Raw genomic sequence first — 18,046 nt, forward strand, 5'->3', positions numbered from 1 at the left:
ATTCAGCAACTGCAGCGCAACCTGGCGCCCGTCTCGTCAAAGCGCAGGGCAAAGCATGGGCGGAAAAACCAACGCGAGTGGACGCCTAGCGCGCTGCGTGGCGCGCGCATCCTAGAGGCTCTGGGCGACTGTGCAAAAAAACCCAGGCACCTTTCAAAAGGCTGGGCTGCTCGTGATTGTGTTGCAGTGCCATCTGTTGGTTGTCTTGAGAGCGGCATAGCAAGGAAAGGGTGTTTTGCAAAGAAGTGGAGCAGAGAAACGTCAAGAAACAGTAAAAAGGTGGCGAGAGAGCGTTTGCGGTGCCAGCCACGGGGCGATTGGGCCCGAGCGCAGAGCAAAACAAGCAGGAGGCGAGAAATGTTTGGGGGGGGTCGCAGGAAAAGCTGCAGCGAGCGACCAACCAGCAGACTGCCATGCAGCCTTTTCACCAGTGCCCCCACGCTCTCCATCTATCTTTAAACCAGCACAAATCAGGGGATAGCGCGAACGCAGTCCCCCACTACCATAAATTATGCAGTCGAGTTTCCCGCATTTGGGGAAATCGCAGAGGTCAGCACACCCGGAGTGCAATGGGTGAGCCTCGCCCTGGGAGAACCACCTTCGTGATCATGGTATCTCCCCAGCCAGGTAAGTATGAGTTGGGAAGGGAGAGCACACAAGCGCTACGCCGGCACACGCCTGTGAGCATGGGGAGGCGGGCCCTGCAGTAGCACCCAGCTCCCCTGAGGCACCAGGCATCCCTCGAGCCGGCTGCTCCCTTGGTGGGGTAACCGGCAGCTGCCCCACCCTTGCACTCCTACATGCCCCGGACAGAGGAGCCTTCGCAAAAATGGGCCAACTCCCAGGATGCCTTTCAGCAAAAACATTTGCATACGATGACCACACTCTCCCAGTCAGACAGTCGCAATCACCTTTGTTTTCTAGAGCTCAGTTCCCTCGTCTGCATATCAAAGCACATCGCAGCAGCCTATGCTCTGCTCGGGGAGTGAAGTCTGCACACACCTATGCCAGCAAAAGGCCTTTTAACCCCTTCATCGTGACTGTAGAGGGTCATTAATGGGGGTTAAGCTAAGGAAGCTATAGACGAGGGTAATTACAGAGTAACGATGACACAAATGTTTCAAAATGTATTAATTTATTTCTTTCTTTCTTTATGTATTTTAAATGCAAAAACCAAAGCAAACCCTCTTCCCCAAAAACCAACAACAACAAAAAAAAAAAAAAAAAAGACCCCAAAACAAACCAGCGGGCAACAGGGAAGCCTGCAATGTCAGGGGAGAGGAACAATATACTTTCTGCACCCAGAAGAGATGCACGGAGGCAAGAACAGGCACCAGGGCAATGCCCGAGGGAGAGACTGAAAAGTTTGCAAAGAGAGATCTATCTTTGAACAAGCACGACCAGGGGAAAGCGCGAACGCAGTCCCCCACTACCATAAATTATGCAGTCGAGTTTCCCGCATTTGGGGAAATCGCAGGGGTCAGCACACCCGGAGTGCAATGGGTGAGCCTCGCCCTGGGAGAACCACCTTCATGATCATGGTATCTCCCCTGCCAGGTAAGTATGAGTTGGAAGGGCCGACTGCACGGACGCAGCTCGCAAAAGCCCCCCTTCAGCTTAAGGAGCATTCCCTCCTGTACCACTCGTCTCTCCTGACAAAACAGGCACCCAGAAAGGCAGCTCCCGAATTCAAGCCTTGCCGTCAAGAGCCCAGGCTTTCCACGCGTGAAGAGCTGCAACCCTCACACGCGTGCCGAGTGGGTGCACTCCCAGGGTACTTTGCAGCAAACCTTATTTGCATACGATGACCACATCTATCCAGGCTTTCAGTCAAGAGCCCGCTTTGCTTCCACGAGAAATGCTAGTCTCGTCTGCATGAGAATGCAAGTGCCAGTTTGCTCCCAGTGGCTACAGAGCAACAGCAGCTGCTAAGCAAGGGCCCTTCCCCCCTCACCTTCCCTTCCCAGGCAGCCCTTGGGGTTTGCAAAGAGAGCAGGGCCAGCGTCCCCCCACTTTGCAGCACCCTCCGGTGCGCCCGGGGGAGCAGGGCGAATCGGTTCAGCTGCGCTGGGGCCAGGCGAAAGAGTGGGAGAATGCCTCCTTGCTGCTCATGCCTGCATCCCTGATGATAAGGGCAAGTCGGCCCCCAGTGCTGGACTGGCTCGGAGAGCTATTCAGCAACTGCAGCGCAACCTGGCGCCCGTCTCGTCAAAGCGCAGGGCAAAGCATGGGCGGAAAAACCAACGCGAGTGGACGCCTAGCGCGCTGCGTGGCGCGCGCATCCTAGAGGCTCTGGGCGACTGTGCAAAAAAACCCAGGCACCTTTCAAAAGGCTGGGCTGCTCGTGATTGTGTTGCAGTGCCATCTGTTGGTTGTCTTGAGAGCGGCATAGCAAGGAAAGGGTGTTTTGCAAAGAAGTGGAGCAGAGAAACGTCAAGAAACAGTAAAAAGGTGGCGAGAGAGCGTTTGCGGTGCCAGCCACGGGGCGATTGGGCCCGAGCGCAGAGCAAAACAAGCAGGAGGCGAGAAATGTTTGGGGGGGGTCGCAGGAAAAGCTGCAGCGAGCGACCAACCAGCAGACTGCCATGCAGCCTTTTCACCAGTGCCCCCACGCTCTCCATCTATCTTTAAACCAGCACAAATCAGGGGATAGCGCGAACGCAGTCCCCCACTACCATAAATTATGCAGTCGAGTTTCCCGCATTTGGGGAAATCGCAGAGGTCAGCACACCCGGAGTGCAATGGGTGAGCCTCGCCCTGGGAGAACCACCTTCGTGATCATGGTATCTCCCCAGCCAGGTAAGTATGAGTTGGGAAGGGAGAGCACACAAGCGCTACGCCGGCACACGCCTGTGAGCATGGGGAGGCGGGCCCTGCAGTAGCACCCAGCTCCCCTGAGGCACCAGGCATCCCTCGAGCCGGCTGCTCCCTTGGTGGGGTAACCGGCAGCTGCCCCACCCTTGCACTCCTACATGCCCCGGACAGAGGAGCCTTCGCAAAAATGGGCCAACTCCCAGGATGCCTTTCAGCAAAAACATTTGCATACGATGACCACACTCTCCCAGTCAGACAGTCGCAATCACCTTTGTTTTCTAGAGCTCAGTTCCCTCGTCTGCATATCAAAGCACATCGCAGCAGCCTATGCTCTGCTCGGGGAGTGAAGTCTGCACACACCTATGCCAGCAAAAGGCCTTTTAACCCCTTCATCGTGACTGTAGAGGGTCATTAATGGGGGTTAAGCTAAGGAAGCTATAGACGAGGGTAATTACAGAGTAACGATGACACAAATGTTTCAAAATGTATTAATTTATTTCTTTCTTTCTTTATGTATTTTAAATGCAAAAACCAAAGCAAACCCTCTTCCCCAAAAACCAACAACAACAAAAAAAAAAATAAAAAAGACCCCAAAACAAACCAGCGGGCAACAGGGAAGCCTGCAATGTCAGGGGAGAGGAACAATATACTTTCTGCACCCAGAAGAGATGCACGGAGGCAAGAACAGGCACCAGGGCAATGCCCGAGGGAGAGACTGAAAAGTTTGCAAAGAGAGATCTATCTTTGAACAAGCACGACCAGGGGAAAGCGCGAACGCAGTCCCCCACTACCATAAATTATGCAGTCGAGTTTCCCGCATTTGGGGAAATCGCAGGGGTCAGCACACCCGGAGTGCAATGGGTGAGCCTCGCCCTGGGAGAACCACCTTCATGATCATGGTATCTCCCCTGCCAGGTAAGTATGAGTTGGAAGGGCCGACTGCACGGACGCAGCTCGCAAAAGCCCCCCTTCAGCTTAAGGAGCATTCCCTCCTGTACCACTCGTCTCTCCTGACAAAACAGGCACCCAGAAAGGCAGCTCCCGAATTCAAGCCTTGCCGTCAAGAGCCCAGGCTTTCCACGCGTGAAGAGCTGCAACCCTCACACGCGTGCCGAGTGGGTGCACTCCCAGGGTACTTTGCAGCAAACCTTATTTGCATACGATGACCACATCTATCCAGGCTTTCAGTCAAGAGCCCGCTTTGCTTCCACGAGAAATGCTAGTCTCGTCTGCATGAGAATGCAAGTGCCAGTTTGCTCCCAGTGGCTACAGAGCAACAGCAGCTGCTAAGCAAGGGCCCTTCCCCCCTCACCTTCCCTTCCCAGGCAGCCCTTGGGGTTTGCAAAGAGAGCAGGGCCAGCGTCCCCCCACTTTGCAGCACCCTCCGGTGCGCCCGGGGGAGCAGGGCGAATCGGTTCAGCTGCGCTGGGGCCAGGCGAAAGAGTGGGAGAATGCCTCCTTGCTGCTCATGCCTGCATCCCTGATGATAAGGGCAAGTCGGCCCCCAGTGCTGGACTGGCTCGGAGAGCTATTCAGCAACTGCAGCGCAACCTGGCGCCCGTCTCGTCAAAGCGCAGGGCAAAGCATGGGCGGAAAAACCAACGCGAGTGGACGCCTAGCGCGCTGCGTGGCGCGCGCATCCTAGAGGCTCTGGGCGACTGTGCAAAAAAACCCAGGCACCTTTCAAAAGGCTGGGCTGCTCGTGATTGTGTTGCAGTGCCATCTGTTGGTTGTCTTGAGAGCGGCATAGCAAGGAAAGGGTGTTTTGCAAAGAAGTGGAGCAGAGAAACGTCAAGAAACAGTAAAAAGGTGGCGAGAGAGCGTTTGCGGTGCCAGCCACGGGGCGATTGGGCCCGAGCGCAGAGCAAAACAAGCAGGAGGCGAGAAATGTTTGGGGGGGGTCGCAGGAAAAGCTGCAGCGAGCGACCAACCAGCAGACTGCCATGCAGCCTTTTCACCAGTGCCCCCACGCTCTCCATCTATCTTTAAACCAGCACAAATCAGGGGATAGCGCGAACGCAGTCCCCCACTACCATAAATTATGCAGTCGAGTTTCCCGCATTTGGGGAAATCGCAGAGGTCAGCACACCCGGAGTGCAATGGGTGAGCCTCGCCCTGGGAGAACCACCTTCGTGATCATGGTATCTCCCCAGCCAGGTAAGTATGAGTTGGGAAGGGAGAGCACACAAGCGCTACGCCGGCACACGCCTGTGAGCATGGGGAGGCGGGCCCTGCAGTAGCACCCAGCTCCCCTGAGGCACCAGGCATCCCTCGAGCCGGCTGCTCCCTTGGTGGGGTAACCGGCAGCTGCCCCACCCTTGCACTCCTACATGCCCCGGACAGAGGAGCCTTCGCAAAAATGGGCCAACTCCCAGGATGCCTTTCAGCAAAAACATTTGCATACGATGACCACACTCTCCCAGTCAGACAGTCGCAATCACCTTTGTTTTCTAGAGCTCAGTTCCCTCGTCTGCATATCAAAGCACATCGCAGCAGCCTATGCTCTGCTCGGGGAGTGAAGTCTGCACACACCTATGCCAGCAAAAGGCCTTTTAACCCCTTCATCGTGACTGTAGAGGGTCATTAATGGGGGTTAAGCTAAGGAAGCTATAGACGAGGGTAATTACAGAGTAACGATGACACAAATGTTTCAAAATGTATTAATTTATTTCTTTCTTTCTTTATGTATTTTAAATGCAAAAACCAAAGCAAACCCTCTTCCCCAAAAACCAACAACAACAAAAAAAAAAAAAAAAAAGACCCCAAAACAAACCAGCGGGCAACAGGGAAGCCTGCAATGTCAGGGGAGAGGAACAATATACTTTCTGCACCCAGAAGAGATGCACGGAGGCAAGAACAGGCACCAGGGCAATGCCCGAGGGAGAGACTGAAAAGTTTGCAAAGAGAGATCTATCTTTGAACAAGCACGACCAGGGGAAAGCGCGAACGCAGTCCCCCACTACCATAAATTATGCAGTCGAGTTTCCCGCATTTGGGGAAATCGCAGGGGTCAGCACACCCGGAGTGCAATGGGTGAGCCTCGCCCTGGGAGAACCACCTTCATGATCATGGTATCTCCCCTGCCAGGTAAGTATGAGTTGGAAGGGCCGACTGCACGGACGCAGCTCGCAAAAGCCCCCCTTCAGCTTAAGGAGCATTCCCTCCTGTACCACTCGTCTCTCCTGACAAAACAGGCACCCAGAAAGGCAGCTCCCGAATTCAAGCCTTGCCGTCAAGAGCCCAGGCTTTCCACGCGTGAAGAGCTGCAACCCTCACACGCGTGCCGAGTGGGTGCACTCCCAGGGTACTTTGCAGCAAACCTTATTTGCATACGATGACCACATCTATCCAGGCTTTCAGTCAAGAGCCCGCTTTGCTTCCACGAGAAATGCTAGTCTCGTCTGCATGAGAATGCAAGTGCCAGTTTGCTCCCAGTGGCTACAGAGCAACAGCAGCTGCTAAGCAAGGGCCCTTCCCCCCTCACCTTCCCTTCCCAGGCAGCCCTTGGGGTTTGCAAAGAGAGCAGGGCCAGCGTCCCCCCACTTTGCAGCACCCTCCGGTGCGCCCGGGGGAGCAGGGCGAATCGGTTCAGCTGCGCTGGGGCCAGGCGAAAGAGTGGGAGAATGCCTCCTTGCTGCTCATGCCTGCATCCCTGATGATAAGGGCAAGTCGGCCCCCAGTGCTGGACTGGCTCGGAGAGCTATTCAGCAACTGCAGCGCAACCTGGCGCCCGTCTCGTCAAAGCGCAGGGCAAAGCATGGGCGGAAAAACCAACGCGAGTGGACGCCTAGCGCGCTGCGTGGCGCGCGCATCCTAGAGGCTCTGGGCGACTGTGCAAAAAAACCCAGGCACCTTTCAAAAGGCTGGGCTGCTCGTGATTGTGTTGCAGTGCCATCTGTTGGTTGTCTTGAGAGCGGCATAGCAAGGAAAGGGTGTTTTGCAAAGAAGTGGAGCAGAGAAACGTCAAGAAACAGTAAAAAGGTGGCGAGAGAGCGTTTGCGGTGCCAGCCACGGGGCGATTGGGCCCGAGCGCAGAGCAAAACAAGCAGGAGGCGAGAAATGTTTGGGGGGGGTCGCAGGAAAAGCTGCAGCGAGCGACCAACCAGCAGACTGCCATGCAGCCTTTTCACCAGTGCCCCCACGCTCTCCATCTATCTTTAAACCAGCACAAATCAGGGGATAGCGCGAACGCAGTCCCCCACTACCATAAATTATGCAGTCGAGTTTCCCGCATTTGGGGAAATCGCAGAGGTCAGCACACCCGGAGTGCAATGGGTGAGCCTCGCCCTGGGAGAACCACCTTCGTGATCATGGTATCTCCCCAGCCAGGTAAGTATGAGTTGGGAAGGGAGAGCACACAAGCGCTACGCCGGCACACGCCTGTGAGCATGGGGAGGCGGGCCCTGCAGTAGCACCCAGCTCCCCTGAGGCACCAGGCATCCCTCGAGCCGGCTGCTCCCTTGGTGGGGTAACCGGCAGCTGCCCCACCCTTGCACTCCTACATGCCCCGGACAGAGGAGCCTTCGCAAAAATGGGCCAACTCCCAGGATGCCTTTCAGCAAAAACATTTGCATACGATGACCACACTCTCCCAGTCAGACAGTCGCAATCACCTTTGTTTTCTAGAGCTCAGTTCCCTCGTCTGCATATCAAAGCACATCGCAGCAGCCTATGCTCTGCTCGGGGAGTGAAGTCTGCACACACCTATGCCAGCAAAAGGCCTTTTAACCCCTTCATCGTGACTGTAGAGGGTCATTAATGGGGGTTAAGCTAAGGAAGCTATAGACGAGGGTAATTACAGAGTAACGATGACACAAATGTTTCAAAATGTATTAATTTATTTCTTTCTTTCTTTATGTATTTTAAATGCAAAAACCAAAGCAAACCCTCTTCCCCAAAAACCAACAACAACAAAAAAAAAAAAAAAAAAGACCCCAAAACAAACCAGCGGGCAACAGGGAAGCCTGCAATGTCAGGGGAGAGAAACAATATACTTTCTGCACCCAGAAGAGATGCACGGAGGCAAGAACAGGCACCAGGGCAATGCCCGAGGGAGAGACTGAAAAGTTTGCAAAGAGAGATCTATCTTTGAACAAGCACGACCAGGGGAAAGCGCGAACGCAGTCCCCCACTACCATAAATTATGCAGTCGAGTTTCCCGCATTTGGGGAAATCGCAGGGGTCAGCACACCCGGAGTGCAATGGGTGAGCCTCGCCCTGGGAGAACCACCTTCATGATCATGGTATCTCCCCTGCCAGGTAAGTATGAGTTGGAAGGGCCGACTGCACGGACGCAGCTCGCAAAAGCCCCCCTTCAGCTTAAGGAGCATTCCCTCCTGTACCACTCGTCTCTCCTGACAAAACAGGCACCCAGAAAGGCAGCTCCCGAATTCAAGCCTTGCCGTCAAGAGCCCAGGCTTTCCACGCGTGAAGAGCTGCAACCCTCACACGCGTGCCGAGTGGGTGCACTCCCAGGGTACTTTGCAGCAAACCTTATTTGCATACGATGACCACATCTATCCAGGCTTTCAGTCAAGAGCCCGCTTTGCTTCCACGAGAAATGCTAGTCTCGTCTGCATGAGAATGCAAGTGCCAGTTTGCTCCCAGTGGCTACAGAGCAACAGCAGCTGCTAAGCAAGGGCCCTTCCCCCCTCACCTTCCCTTCCCAGGCAGCCCTTGGGGTTTGCAAAGAGAGCAGGGCCAGCGTCCCCCCACTTTGCAGCACCCTCCGGTGCGCCCGGGGGAGCAGGGCGAAACGGTTCAGCTGCGCTGGGGCCAGGCGAAAGAGTGGGAGAATGCCTCCTTGCTGCTCATGCCTGCATCCCTGATGATAAGGGCAAGTCGGCCCCCAGTGCTGGACTGGCTCGGAGAGCTATTCAGCAACTGCAGCGCAACCTGGCGCCCGTCTCGTCAAAGCGCAGGGCAAAGCATGGGCGGAAAAACCAACGCGAGTGGACGCCTAGCGCGCTGCGTGGCGCGCGCATCCTAGAGGCTCTGGGCGACTGTGCAAAAAAACCCAGGCACCTTTCAAAAGGCTGGGCTGCTCGTGATTGTGTTGCAGTGCCATCTGTTGGTTGTCTTGAGAGCGGCATAGCAAGGAAAGGGTGTTTTGCAAAGAAGTGGAGCAGAGAAACGTCAAGAAACAGTAAAAAGGTGGCGAGAGAGCGTTTGCGGTGCCAGCCACGGGGCGATTGGGCCCGAGCGCAGAGCAAAACAAGCAGGAGGCGAGAAATGTTTGGGGGGGGTCGCAGGAAAAGCTGCAGCGAGCGACCAACCAGCAGACTGCCATGCAGCCTTTTCACCAGTGCCCCCACGCTCTCCATCTATCTTTAAACCAGCACAAATCAGGGGATAGCGCGAACGCAGTCCCCCACTACCATAAATTATGCAGTCGAGTTTCCCGCATTTGGGGAAATCGCAGAGGTCAGCACACCCGGAGTGCAATGGGTGAGCCTCGCCCTGGGAGAACCACCTTCGTGATCATGGTATCTCCCCAGCCAGGTAAGTATGAGTTGGGAAGGGAGAGCACACAAGCGCTACGCCGGCACACGCCTGTGAGCATGGGGAGGCGGGCCCTGCAGTAGCACCCAGCTCCCCTGAGGCACCAGGCATCCCTCGAGCCGGCTGCTCCCTTGGTGGGGTAACCGGCAGCTGCCCCACCCTTGCACTCCTACATGCCCCGGACAGAGGAGCCTTCGCAAAAATGGGCCAACTCCCAGGATGCCTTTCAGCAAAAACATTTGCATACGATGACCACACTCTCCCAGTCAGACAGTCGCAATCACCTTTGTTTTCTAGAGCTCAGTTCCCTCGTCTGCATATCAAAGCACATCGCAGCAGCCTATGCTCTGCTCGGGGAGTGAAGTCTGCACACACCTATGCCAGCAAAAGGCCTTTTAACCCCTTCATCGTGACTGTAGAGGGTCATGGATGGGGGTTAAGCTAAGGAAGCTATAGACGAGGGTAATTACAGAGTAACGATGACACAAATGTTTCAAAATGTATTAATTTATTTCTTTCTTTCTGTATTTTAAATGCAAAAACCAAAGCAAACCCTCTTCCCCAAAAACCAACAACAACAAAAAAAAAAAAAAAAAAGACCCCAAAACAAACCAGCGGGCAACAGGGAAGCCTGCAATGTCAGGGGAGAGAAACAATATACTTTCTGCACCCAGAAGAGATGCACGGAGGCAAGAACAGGCACCAGGGCAATGCCCGAGGGAGAGACTGAAAAGTTTGCAAAGAGAGATCTATCTTTGAACAAGCACGACCAGGGGAAAGCGCGAACGCAGTCCCCCACTACCATAAATTATGCAGTCGAGTTTCCCGCATTTGGGGAAATCGCAGGGGTCAGCACACCCGGAGTGCAATGGGTGAGCCTCGCCCTGGGAGAACCACCTTCATGATCATGGTATCTCCCCTGCCAGGTAAGTATGAGTTGGAAGGGCCGACTGCACGGACGCAGCTCGCAAAAGCCCCCCTTCAGCTTAAGGAGCATTCCCTCCTGTACCACTCGTCTCTCCTGACAAAACAGGCACCCAGAAAGGCAGCTCCCGAATTCAAGCCTTGCCGTCAAGAGCCCAGGCTTTCCACGCGTGAAGAGCTGCAACCCTCACACGCGTGCCGAGTGGGTGCACTCCCAGGGTACTTTGCAGCAAACCTTATTTGCATACGATGACCACATCTATCCAGGCTTTCAGTCAAGAGCCCGCTTTGCTTCCACGAGAAATGCTAGTCTCGTCTGCATGAGAATGCAAGTGCCAGTTTGCTCCCAGTGGCTACAGAGCAACAGCAGCTGCTAAGCAAGGGCCCTTCCCCCCTCACCTTCCCTTCCCAGGCAGCCCTTGGGGTTTGCAAAGAGAGCAGGGCCAGCGTCCCCCCACTTTGCAGCACCCTCCGGTGCGCCCGGGGGAGCAGGGCGAATCGGTTCAGCTGCGCTGGGGCCAGGCGAAAGAGTGGGAGAATGCCTCCTTGCTGCTCATGCCTGCATCCCTGATGATAAGGGCAAGTCGGCCCCCAGTGCTGGACTGGCTCGGAGAGCTATTCAGCAACTGCAGCGCAACCTGGCGCCCGTCTCGTCAAAGCGCAGGGCAAAGCATGGGCGGAAAAACCAACGCGAGTGGACGCCTAGCGCGCTGCGTGGCGCGCGCATCCTAGAGGCTCTGGGCGACTGTGCAAAAAAACCCAGGCACCTTTCAAAAGGCTGGGCTGCTCGTGATTGTGTTGCAGTGCCATCTGTTGGTTGTCTTGAGAGCGGCATAGCAAGGAAAGGGTGTTTTGCAAAGAAGTGGAGCAGAGAAACGTCAAGAAACAGTAAAAAGGTGGCGAGAGAGCGTTTGCGGTGCCAGCCACGGGGCGATTGGGCCCGAGCGCAGAGCAAAACAAGCAGGAGGCGAGAAATGTTTGGGGGGGTCGCAGGAAAAGCTGCAGCGAGCGACCAACCAGCAGACTGCCATGCAGCCTTTTCACCAGTGCCCCCACGCTCTCCATCTATCTTTAAACCAGCACAAATCAGGGGATAGCGCGAACGCAGTCCCCCACTACCATAAATTATGCAGTCGAGTTTCCCGCATTTGGGGAAATCGCAGAGGTCAGCACACCCGGAGTGCAATGGGTGAGCCTCGCCCTGGGAGAACCACCTTCGTGATCATGGTATCTCCCCAGCCAGGTAAGTATGAGTTGGGAAGGGAGAGCACACAAGCGCTACGCCGGCACACGCCTGTGAGCATGGGGAGGCGGGCCCTGCAGTAGCACCCAGCTCCCCTGAGGCACCAGGCATCCCTCGAGCCGGCTGCTCCCTTGGTGGGGTAACCGGCAGCTGCCCCACCCTTGCACTCCTACATGCCCCGGACAGAGGAGCCTTCGCAAAAATGGGCCAACTCCCAGGATGCCTTTCAGCAAAAACATTTGCATACGATGACCACACTCTCCCAGTCAGACAGTCGCAATCACCTTTGTTTTCTAGAGCTCAGTTCCCTCGTCTGCATATCAAAGCACATCGCAGCAGCCTATGCTCTGCTCGGGGAGTGAAGTCTGCACACACCTATGCCAGCAAAAGGCCTTTTAACCCCTTCATCGTGACTGTAGAGGGTCATGGATGGGGGTTAAGCTAAGGAAGCTATAGACGAGGGTAATTACAGAGTAACGATGACACAAATGTTTCAAAATGTATTAATTTATTTCTTTCTTTCTTTATGTATTTTAAATGCAAAAACCAAAGCAAACCCTCTTCCCCAAAAACCAACAACAACAACAAAAAAAAAAAAGACCCCAAAACAAACCAGCGGGCAACAGGGAAGCCTGCAATGTCAGGGGAGAGGAACAATATACTTTCTGCACCCAGAAGAGATGCACGGAGGCAAGAACAGGCACCAGGGCAATGCCCGAGGGAGAGACTGAAAAGTTTGCAAAGAGAGATCTATCTTTGAACAAGCACGACCAGGGGAAAGCGCGAACGCAGTCCCCCACTACCATAAATTATGCAGTCGAGTTTCCCGCATTTGGGGAAATCGCAGGGGTCAGCACACCCGGAGTGCAATGGGTGAGCCTCGCCCTGGGAGAACCACCTTCATGATCATGGTATCTCCCCTGCCAGGTAAGTATGAGTTGGAAGGGCCGACTGCACGGACGCAGCTCGCAAAAGCCCCCCTTCAGCTTAAGGAGCATTCCCTCCTGTACCACTCGTCTCTCCTGACAAAACAGGCACCCAGAAAGGCAGCTCCCGAATTCAAGCCTTGCCGTCAAGAGCCCAGGCTTTCCACGCGTGAAGAGCTGCAACCCTCACACGCGTGCCGAGTGGGTGCACTCCCAGGGTACTTTGCAGCAAACCTTATTTGCATACGATGACCACATCTATCCAGGCTTTCAGTCAAGAGCCCGCTTTGCTTCCACGAGAAATGCTAGTCTCGTCTGCATGAGAATGCAAGTGCCAGTTTGCTCCCAGTGGCTACAGAGCAACAGCAGCTGCTAAGCAAGGGCCCTTCCCCCCTCACCTTCCCTTCCCAGGCAGCCCTTGGGGTTTGCAAAGAGAGCAGGGCCAGCATCCCCCCACTTTGCAGCACCCTCCGGTGCGCCCGGGGGAGCAGGGCGAATCGGTTCAGCTGCGCTGGGGCCAGGCGAAAGAGTGGGAGAATGCCTCCTTGCTGCTCATGCCTGCATCCCTGATGATAAGGGCAAGTCGGCCCCCAGTGCTGGACTGGCTCGGAGAGCTATTCAGCAACTGCAGCGCAACCTGGCGCCCGTCTCGTCAAAGCGCAGGGCAAAGCATGGGCGGAAAAACCAACGCGAGTGGACGCCTAGCGCGCTGCGTGGCGCGCGCATCCTAGAGGCTCTGGGCGACTGTGCAAAAAAACCCAGGCACCTTTCAAAAGGCTGGGCTGCTCGTGATTGTGTTGCAGTGCCATCTGTTGGTTGTCTTGAGAGCGGCATAGCAAGGAAAGGGTGTTTTGCAAAGAAGTGGAGCAGAGAAACGTCCAGAAACAGTAAAAAGGTGGCGAGAGAGCGTTTGCGGTGCCAGCCACGGGGCGATTGGGCCCGAGCGCAGAGCAAAACAAGCAGGAGGCGAGAAATGTTTGGGGGGGTCGCAGGAAAAGCTGCAGCGAGCGACCAACCAGCAGACTGCCATGCAGCCTTTTCACCAGTGCCCCCACGCTCTCCATCTATCTTTAAACCAGCACAAATCAGGGGATAGCGCGAACGCAGTCCCCCACTACCATAAATTATGCAGTCGAGTTTCCCGCATTTGGGGAAATCGCAGAGGTCAGCACACCCGGAGTGCAATGGGTGAGCCTCGCCCTGGGAGAACCACCTTCGTGATCATGGTATCTCCCCAGCCAGGTAAGTATGAGTTGGGAAGGGAGAGCACACAAGCGCTACGCCGGCACACGCCTGTGAGCATGGGGAGGCGGGCCCTGCAGTAGCACCCAGCTCCCCTGAGGCACCAGGCATCCCTCGAGCCGGCTGCTCCCTTGGTGGGGTAACCGGCAGCTGCCCCACCCTTGCACTCCTACATGCCCCGGACAGAGGAGCCTTCGCAAAAATGGGCCAACTCCCAGGATGCCTTTCAGCAAAAACATTTGCATACGATGACCACACTCTCCCAGTCAGACAGTCGCAATCACCTTTGTTTTCTAGAGCTCAGTTCCCTCGTCTGCATATCAAAGCACATCGCAGCAGCCTATGCTCTGCTCGGGGAGTGAAGTCTGCACACACCTATGCCAGCAAAAGGCCTTTTAACCCCTTCATCGTGACTGTAGAGGGTCATGGATGGGGGTTAAGCTAAGGAAGCTATAGACGAGGGTAATTACAGAGTAACGATGACACAAATGTTTCAAAATGTATTAATTTATTTCTTTCTTTCTTTATGTATTTTAAATGCAAAAACCAAAGCAAACCCTCTTCCCCAAAAACCAACAACAACAACAAAAAAAAAAAAGACCCCAAAACAAACCAGCGGGCAACAGGGAAGCCTGCAATGTCAGGGGAGAGGAACAATATACTTTCTGCACCCAGAAGAGATGCACGGAGGCAAGAACAGGCACCAGGGCAATGCCCGAGGGAGAGACTGAAAAGTTTGCAAAGAGAGATCTATCTTTGAACAAGCACGACCAGGGGAAAGCGCGAACGCAGTCCCCCACTACCATAAATTATGCAGTCGAGTTTCCCGCATTTGGGGAAATCGCAGGGGTCAGCACACCCGGAGTGCAATGGGTGAGCCTCGCCCTGGGAGAACCACCTTCATGATCATGGTATCTCCCCTGCCAGGTAAGTATGAGTTGGAAGGGCCGACTGCACGGACGCAGCTCGCAAAAGCCCCCCTTCAGCTTAAGGAGCATTCCCTCCTGTACCACTCGTCTCTCCTGACAAAACAGGCACCCAGAAAGGCAGCTCCCGAATTCAAGCCTTGCCGTCAAGAGCCCAGGCTTTCCACGCGTGAAGAGCTGCAACCCTCACACGCGTGCCGAGTGGGTGCACTCCCAGGGTACTTTGCAGCAAACCTTATTTGCATACGATGACCACATCTATCCAGGCTTTCAGTCAAGAGCCCGCTTTGCTTCCACGAGAAATGCTAGTCTCGTCTGCATGAGAATGCAAGTGCCAGTTTGCTCCCAGTGGCTACAGAGCAACAGCAGCTGCTAAGCAAGGGCCCTTCCCCCCTCACCTTCCCTTCCCAGGCAGCCCTTGGGGTTTGCAAAGAGAGCAGGGCCAGCATCCCCCCACTTTGCAGCACCCTCCGGTGCGCCCGGGGGAGCAGGGCGAATCGGTTCAGCTGCGCTGGGGCCAGGCGAAAGAGTGGGAGAATGCCTCCTTGCTGCTCATGCCTGCATCCCTGATGATAAGGGCAAGTCGGCCCCCAGTGCTGGACTGGCTCGGAGAGCTATTCAGCAACTGCAGCGCAACCTGGCGCCCGTCTCGTCAAAGCGCAGGGCAAAGCATGGGCGGAAAAACCAACGCGAGTGGACGCCTAGCGCGCTGCGTGGCGCGCGCATCCTAGAGGCTCTGGGCGACTGTGCAAAAAAACCCAGGCACCTTTCAAAAGGCTGGGCTGCTCGTGATTGTGTTGCAGTGCCATCTGTTGGTTGTCTTGAGAGCGGCATAGCAAGGAAAGGGTGTTTTGCAAAGAAGTGGAGCAGAGAAACGTCAAGAAACAGTAAAAAGGTGGCGAGAGAGCGTTTGCGGTGCCAGCCACGGGGCGATTGGGCCCGAGCGCAGAGCAAAACAAGCAGGAGGCGAGAAATGTTTGGGGGGGTCGCAGGAAAAGCTGCAGCGAGCGACCAACCAGCAGACTGCCATGCAGCCTTTTCACCAGTGCCCCCACGCTCTCCATCTATCTTTAAACCAGCACAAATCAGGGGATAGCGCGAACGCAGTCCCCCACTACCATAAATTATGCAGTCGAGTTTCCCGCATTTGGGGAAATCGCAGAGGTCAGCACACCCGGAGTGCAATGGGTGAGCCTCGCCCTGGGAGAACCACCTTCGTGATCATGGTATCTCCCCAGCCAGGTAAGTATGAGTTGGGAAGGGAGAGCACACAAGCGCTACGCCGGCACACGCCTGTGAGCATGGGGAGGCGGGCCCTGCAGTAGCACCCAGCTCCCCTGAGGCACCAGGCATCCCTCGAGCCGGCTGCTCCCTTGGTGGGGTAACCGGCAGCTGCCCCACCCTTGCACTCCTACATGCCCCGGACAGAGGAGCCTTCGCAAAAATGGGCCAACTCCCAGGATGCCTTTCAGCAAAAACATTTGCATACGATGACCACACTCTCCCAGTCAGACAGTCGCAATCACCTTTGTTTTCTAGAGCTCAGTTCCCTCGTCTGCATATCAAAGCACATCGCAGCAGCCTATGCTCTGCTCGGGGAGTGAAGTCTGCACACACCTATGCCAGCAAAAGGCCTTTTAACCCCTTCATCGTGACTGTAGAGGGTCATGGATGGGGGTTAAGCTAAGGAAGCTATAGACGAGGGTAATTACAGAGTAACGATGACACAAATGTTTCAAAATGTATTAATTTATTTCTTTCTTTCTTTATGTATTTTAAATGCAAAAACCAAAGCAAACCCTCTTCCCCAAAAACCAACAACAACAAAAAAAAAAAAAAAAAAGACCCCAAAACAAACCAGCGGGCAACAGGGAAGCCTGCAATGTCAGGGGAGAGGAACAATATACTTTCTGCACCCAGAAGAGATGCACGGAGGCAAGAACAGGCACCAGGGCAATGCCCGAGGGAGAGACTGAAAAGTTTGCAAAGAGAGATCTATCTTTGAACAAGCACGACCAGGGGAAAGCGCGAACGCAGTCCCCCACTACCATAAATTATGCAGTCGAGTTTCCCGCATTTGGGGAAATCGCAGGGGTCAGCACACCCGGAGTGCAATGGGTGAGCCTCGCCCTGGGAGAACCACCTTCATGATCATGGTATCTCCCCTGCCAGGTAAGTATGAGTTGGAAGGGCCGACTGCACGGACGCAGCTCGCAAAAGCCCCCCTTCAGCTTAAGGAGCATTCCCTCCTGTACCACTCGTCTCTCCTGACAAAACAGGCACCCAGAAAGGCAGCTCCCGAATTCAAGCCTTGCCGTCAAGAGCCCAGGCTTTCCACGCGTGAAGAGCTGCAACCCTCACACGCGTGCCGAGTGGGTGCACTCCCAGGGTACTTTGCAGCAAACCTTATTTGCATACGATGACCACATCTATCCAGGCTTTCAGTCAAGAGCCCGCTTTGCTTCCACGAGAAATGCTAGTCTCGTCTGCATGAGAATGCAAGTGCCAGTTTGCTCCCAGTGGCTACAGAGCAACAGCAGCTGCTAAGCAAGGGCCCTTCCCCCCTCACCTTCCCTTCCCAGGCAGCCCTTGGGGTTTGCAAAGAGAGCAGGGCCAGCATCCCCCCACTTTGCAGCACCCTCCGGTGCGCCCGGGGGAGCAGGGCGAATCGGTTCAGCTGCGCTGGGGCCAGGCGAAAGAGTGGGAGAATGCCTCCTTGCTGCTCATGCCTGCATCCCTGATGATAAGGGCAAGTCGGCCCCCAGTGCTGGACTGGCTCGGAGAGCTATTCAGCAACTGCAGCGCAACCTGGCGCCCGTCTCGTCAAAGCGCAGGGCAAAGCATGGGCGGAAAAACCAACGCGAGTGGACGCCTAGCGCGCTGCGTGGCGCGCGCATCCTAGAGGCTCTGGGCGACTGTGCAAAAAAACCCAGGCACCTTTCAAAAGGCTGGGCTGCTCGTGATTGTGTTGCAGTGCCATCTGTTGGTTGTCTTGAGAGCGGCATAGCAAGGAAAGGGTGTTTTGCAAAGAAGTGGAGCAGAGAAACGTCAAGAAACAGTAAAAAGGTGGCGAGAGAGCGTTTGCGGTGCCAGCCACGGGGCGATTGGGCCCGAGCGCAGAGCAAAACAAGCAGGAGGCGAGAAATGTTTGGGGGGGTCGCAGGAAAAGCTGCAGCGAGCGACCAACCAGCAGACTGCCATGCAGCCTTTTCACCAGTGCCCCCACGCTCTCCATCTATCTTTAAACCAGCACAAATCAGGGGATAGCGCGAACGCAGTCCCCCACTACCATAAATTATGCAGTCGAGTTTCCCGCATTTGGGGAAATCGCAGAGGTCAGCACACCCGGAGTGCAATGGGTGAGCCTCGCCCTGGGAGAACCACCTTCGTGATCATGGTATCTCCCCAGCCAGGTAAGTATGAGTTGGGAAGGGAGAGCACACAAGCGCTACGCCGGCACACGCCTGTGA

General features: G+C 55.2%; 1 protein-coding gene and 17 non-coding genes across 19 annotated transcripts in view; all 18 read right to left on the reverse strand.

Moving 5' to 3' along the window:
• Nucleotides 1–18,046, reverse strand: part of SLC38A9 (solute carrier family 38 member 9) — a 325,631-nt gene that overhangs the window by 115,729 nt on the left and 191,856 nt on the right. The gene's annotated exons all lie outside the window — the stretch shown is intronic.
• On the reverse strand, nt 472–635 carry LOC134613077 (U1 spliceosomal RNA). The gene has a single exon (XR_010091106.1). It is a non-coding gene; the product is annotated as a U1 spliceosomal RNA (small nuclear RNA).
• Nucleotides 1,402–1,565, reverse strand: LOC134612958 (U1 spliceosomal RNA). Its single transcript, XR_010090993.1, has one exon. It is a non-coding gene; the product is annotated as a U1 spliceosomal RNA (small nuclear RNA).
• LOC134613078 (U1 spliceosomal RNA) lies at nt 2,644–2,807 on the reverse strand. The gene has a single exon (XR_010091107.1). It is a non-coding gene; the product is annotated as a U1 spliceosomal RNA (small nuclear RNA).
• LOC134612959 (U1 spliceosomal RNA) lies at nt 3,574–3,737 on the reverse strand. Its single transcript, XR_010090994.1, has one exon. It is a non-coding gene; the product is annotated as a U1 spliceosomal RNA (small nuclear RNA).
• On the reverse strand, nt 4,816–4,979 carry LOC134613079 (U1 spliceosomal RNA). Its single transcript, XR_010091108.1, has one exon. It is a non-coding gene; the product is annotated as a U1 spliceosomal RNA (small nuclear RNA).
• On the reverse strand, nt 5,746–5,909 carry LOC134612960 (U1 spliceosomal RNA). The gene has a single exon (XR_010090995.1). It is a non-coding gene; the product is annotated as a U1 spliceosomal RNA (small nuclear RNA).
• LOC134613080 (U1 spliceosomal RNA) lies at nt 6,988–7,151 on the reverse strand. Its single transcript, XR_010091109.1, has one exon. It is a non-coding gene; the product is annotated as a U1 spliceosomal RNA (small nuclear RNA).
• On the reverse strand, nt 7,918–8,081 carry LOC134612961 (U1 spliceosomal RNA). The gene has a single exon (XR_010090996.1). It is a non-coding gene; the product is annotated as a U1 spliceosomal RNA (small nuclear RNA).
• Nucleotides 9,160–9,323, reverse strand: LOC134613081 (U1 spliceosomal RNA). Its single transcript, XR_010091110.1, has one exon. It is a non-coding gene; the product is annotated as a U1 spliceosomal RNA (small nuclear RNA).
• Nucleotides 10,086–10,249, reverse strand: LOC134612962 (U1 spliceosomal RNA). Its single transcript, XR_010090997.1, has one exon. It is a non-coding gene; the product is annotated as a U1 spliceosomal RNA (small nuclear RNA).
• Nucleotides 11,327–11,490, reverse strand: LOC134613082 (U1 spliceosomal RNA). Its single transcript, XR_010091111.1, has one exon. It is a non-coding gene; the product is annotated as a U1 spliceosomal RNA (small nuclear RNA).
• On the reverse strand, nt 12,254–12,417 carry LOC134612963 (U1 spliceosomal RNA). Its single transcript, XR_010090998.1, has one exon. It is a non-coding gene; the product is annotated as a U1 spliceosomal RNA (small nuclear RNA).
• LOC134613083 (U1 spliceosomal RNA) lies at nt 13,495–13,658 on the reverse strand. The gene has a single exon (XR_010091112.1). It is a non-coding gene; the product is annotated as a U1 spliceosomal RNA (small nuclear RNA).
• On the reverse strand, nt 14,422–14,585 carry LOC134612964 (U1 spliceosomal RNA). The gene has a single exon (XR_010090999.1). It is a non-coding gene; the product is annotated as a U1 spliceosomal RNA (small nuclear RNA).
• On the reverse strand, nt 15,663–15,826 carry LOC134613085 (U1 spliceosomal RNA). The gene has a single exon (XR_010091113.1). It is a non-coding gene; the product is annotated as a U1 spliceosomal RNA (small nuclear RNA).
• Nucleotides 16,593–16,756, reverse strand: LOC134612965 (U1 spliceosomal RNA). The gene has a single exon (XR_010091000.1). It is a non-coding gene; the product is annotated as a U1 spliceosomal RNA (small nuclear RNA).
• Nucleotides 17,834–17,997, reverse strand: LOC134613086 (U1 spliceosomal RNA). The gene has a single exon (XR_010091114.1). It is a non-coding gene; the product is annotated as a U1 spliceosomal RNA (small nuclear RNA).

The sequence above is a fragment of the Pelobates fuscus genome, chromosome 5 (genome assembly GCF_036172605.1).
Source record: "Pelobates fuscus isolate aPelFus1 chromosome 5, aPelFus1.pri, whole genome shotgun sequence".
Taxonomy (NCBI): Eukaryota; Metazoa; Chordata; class Amphibia; order Anura; family Pelobatidae; genus Pelobates; species Pelobates fuscus.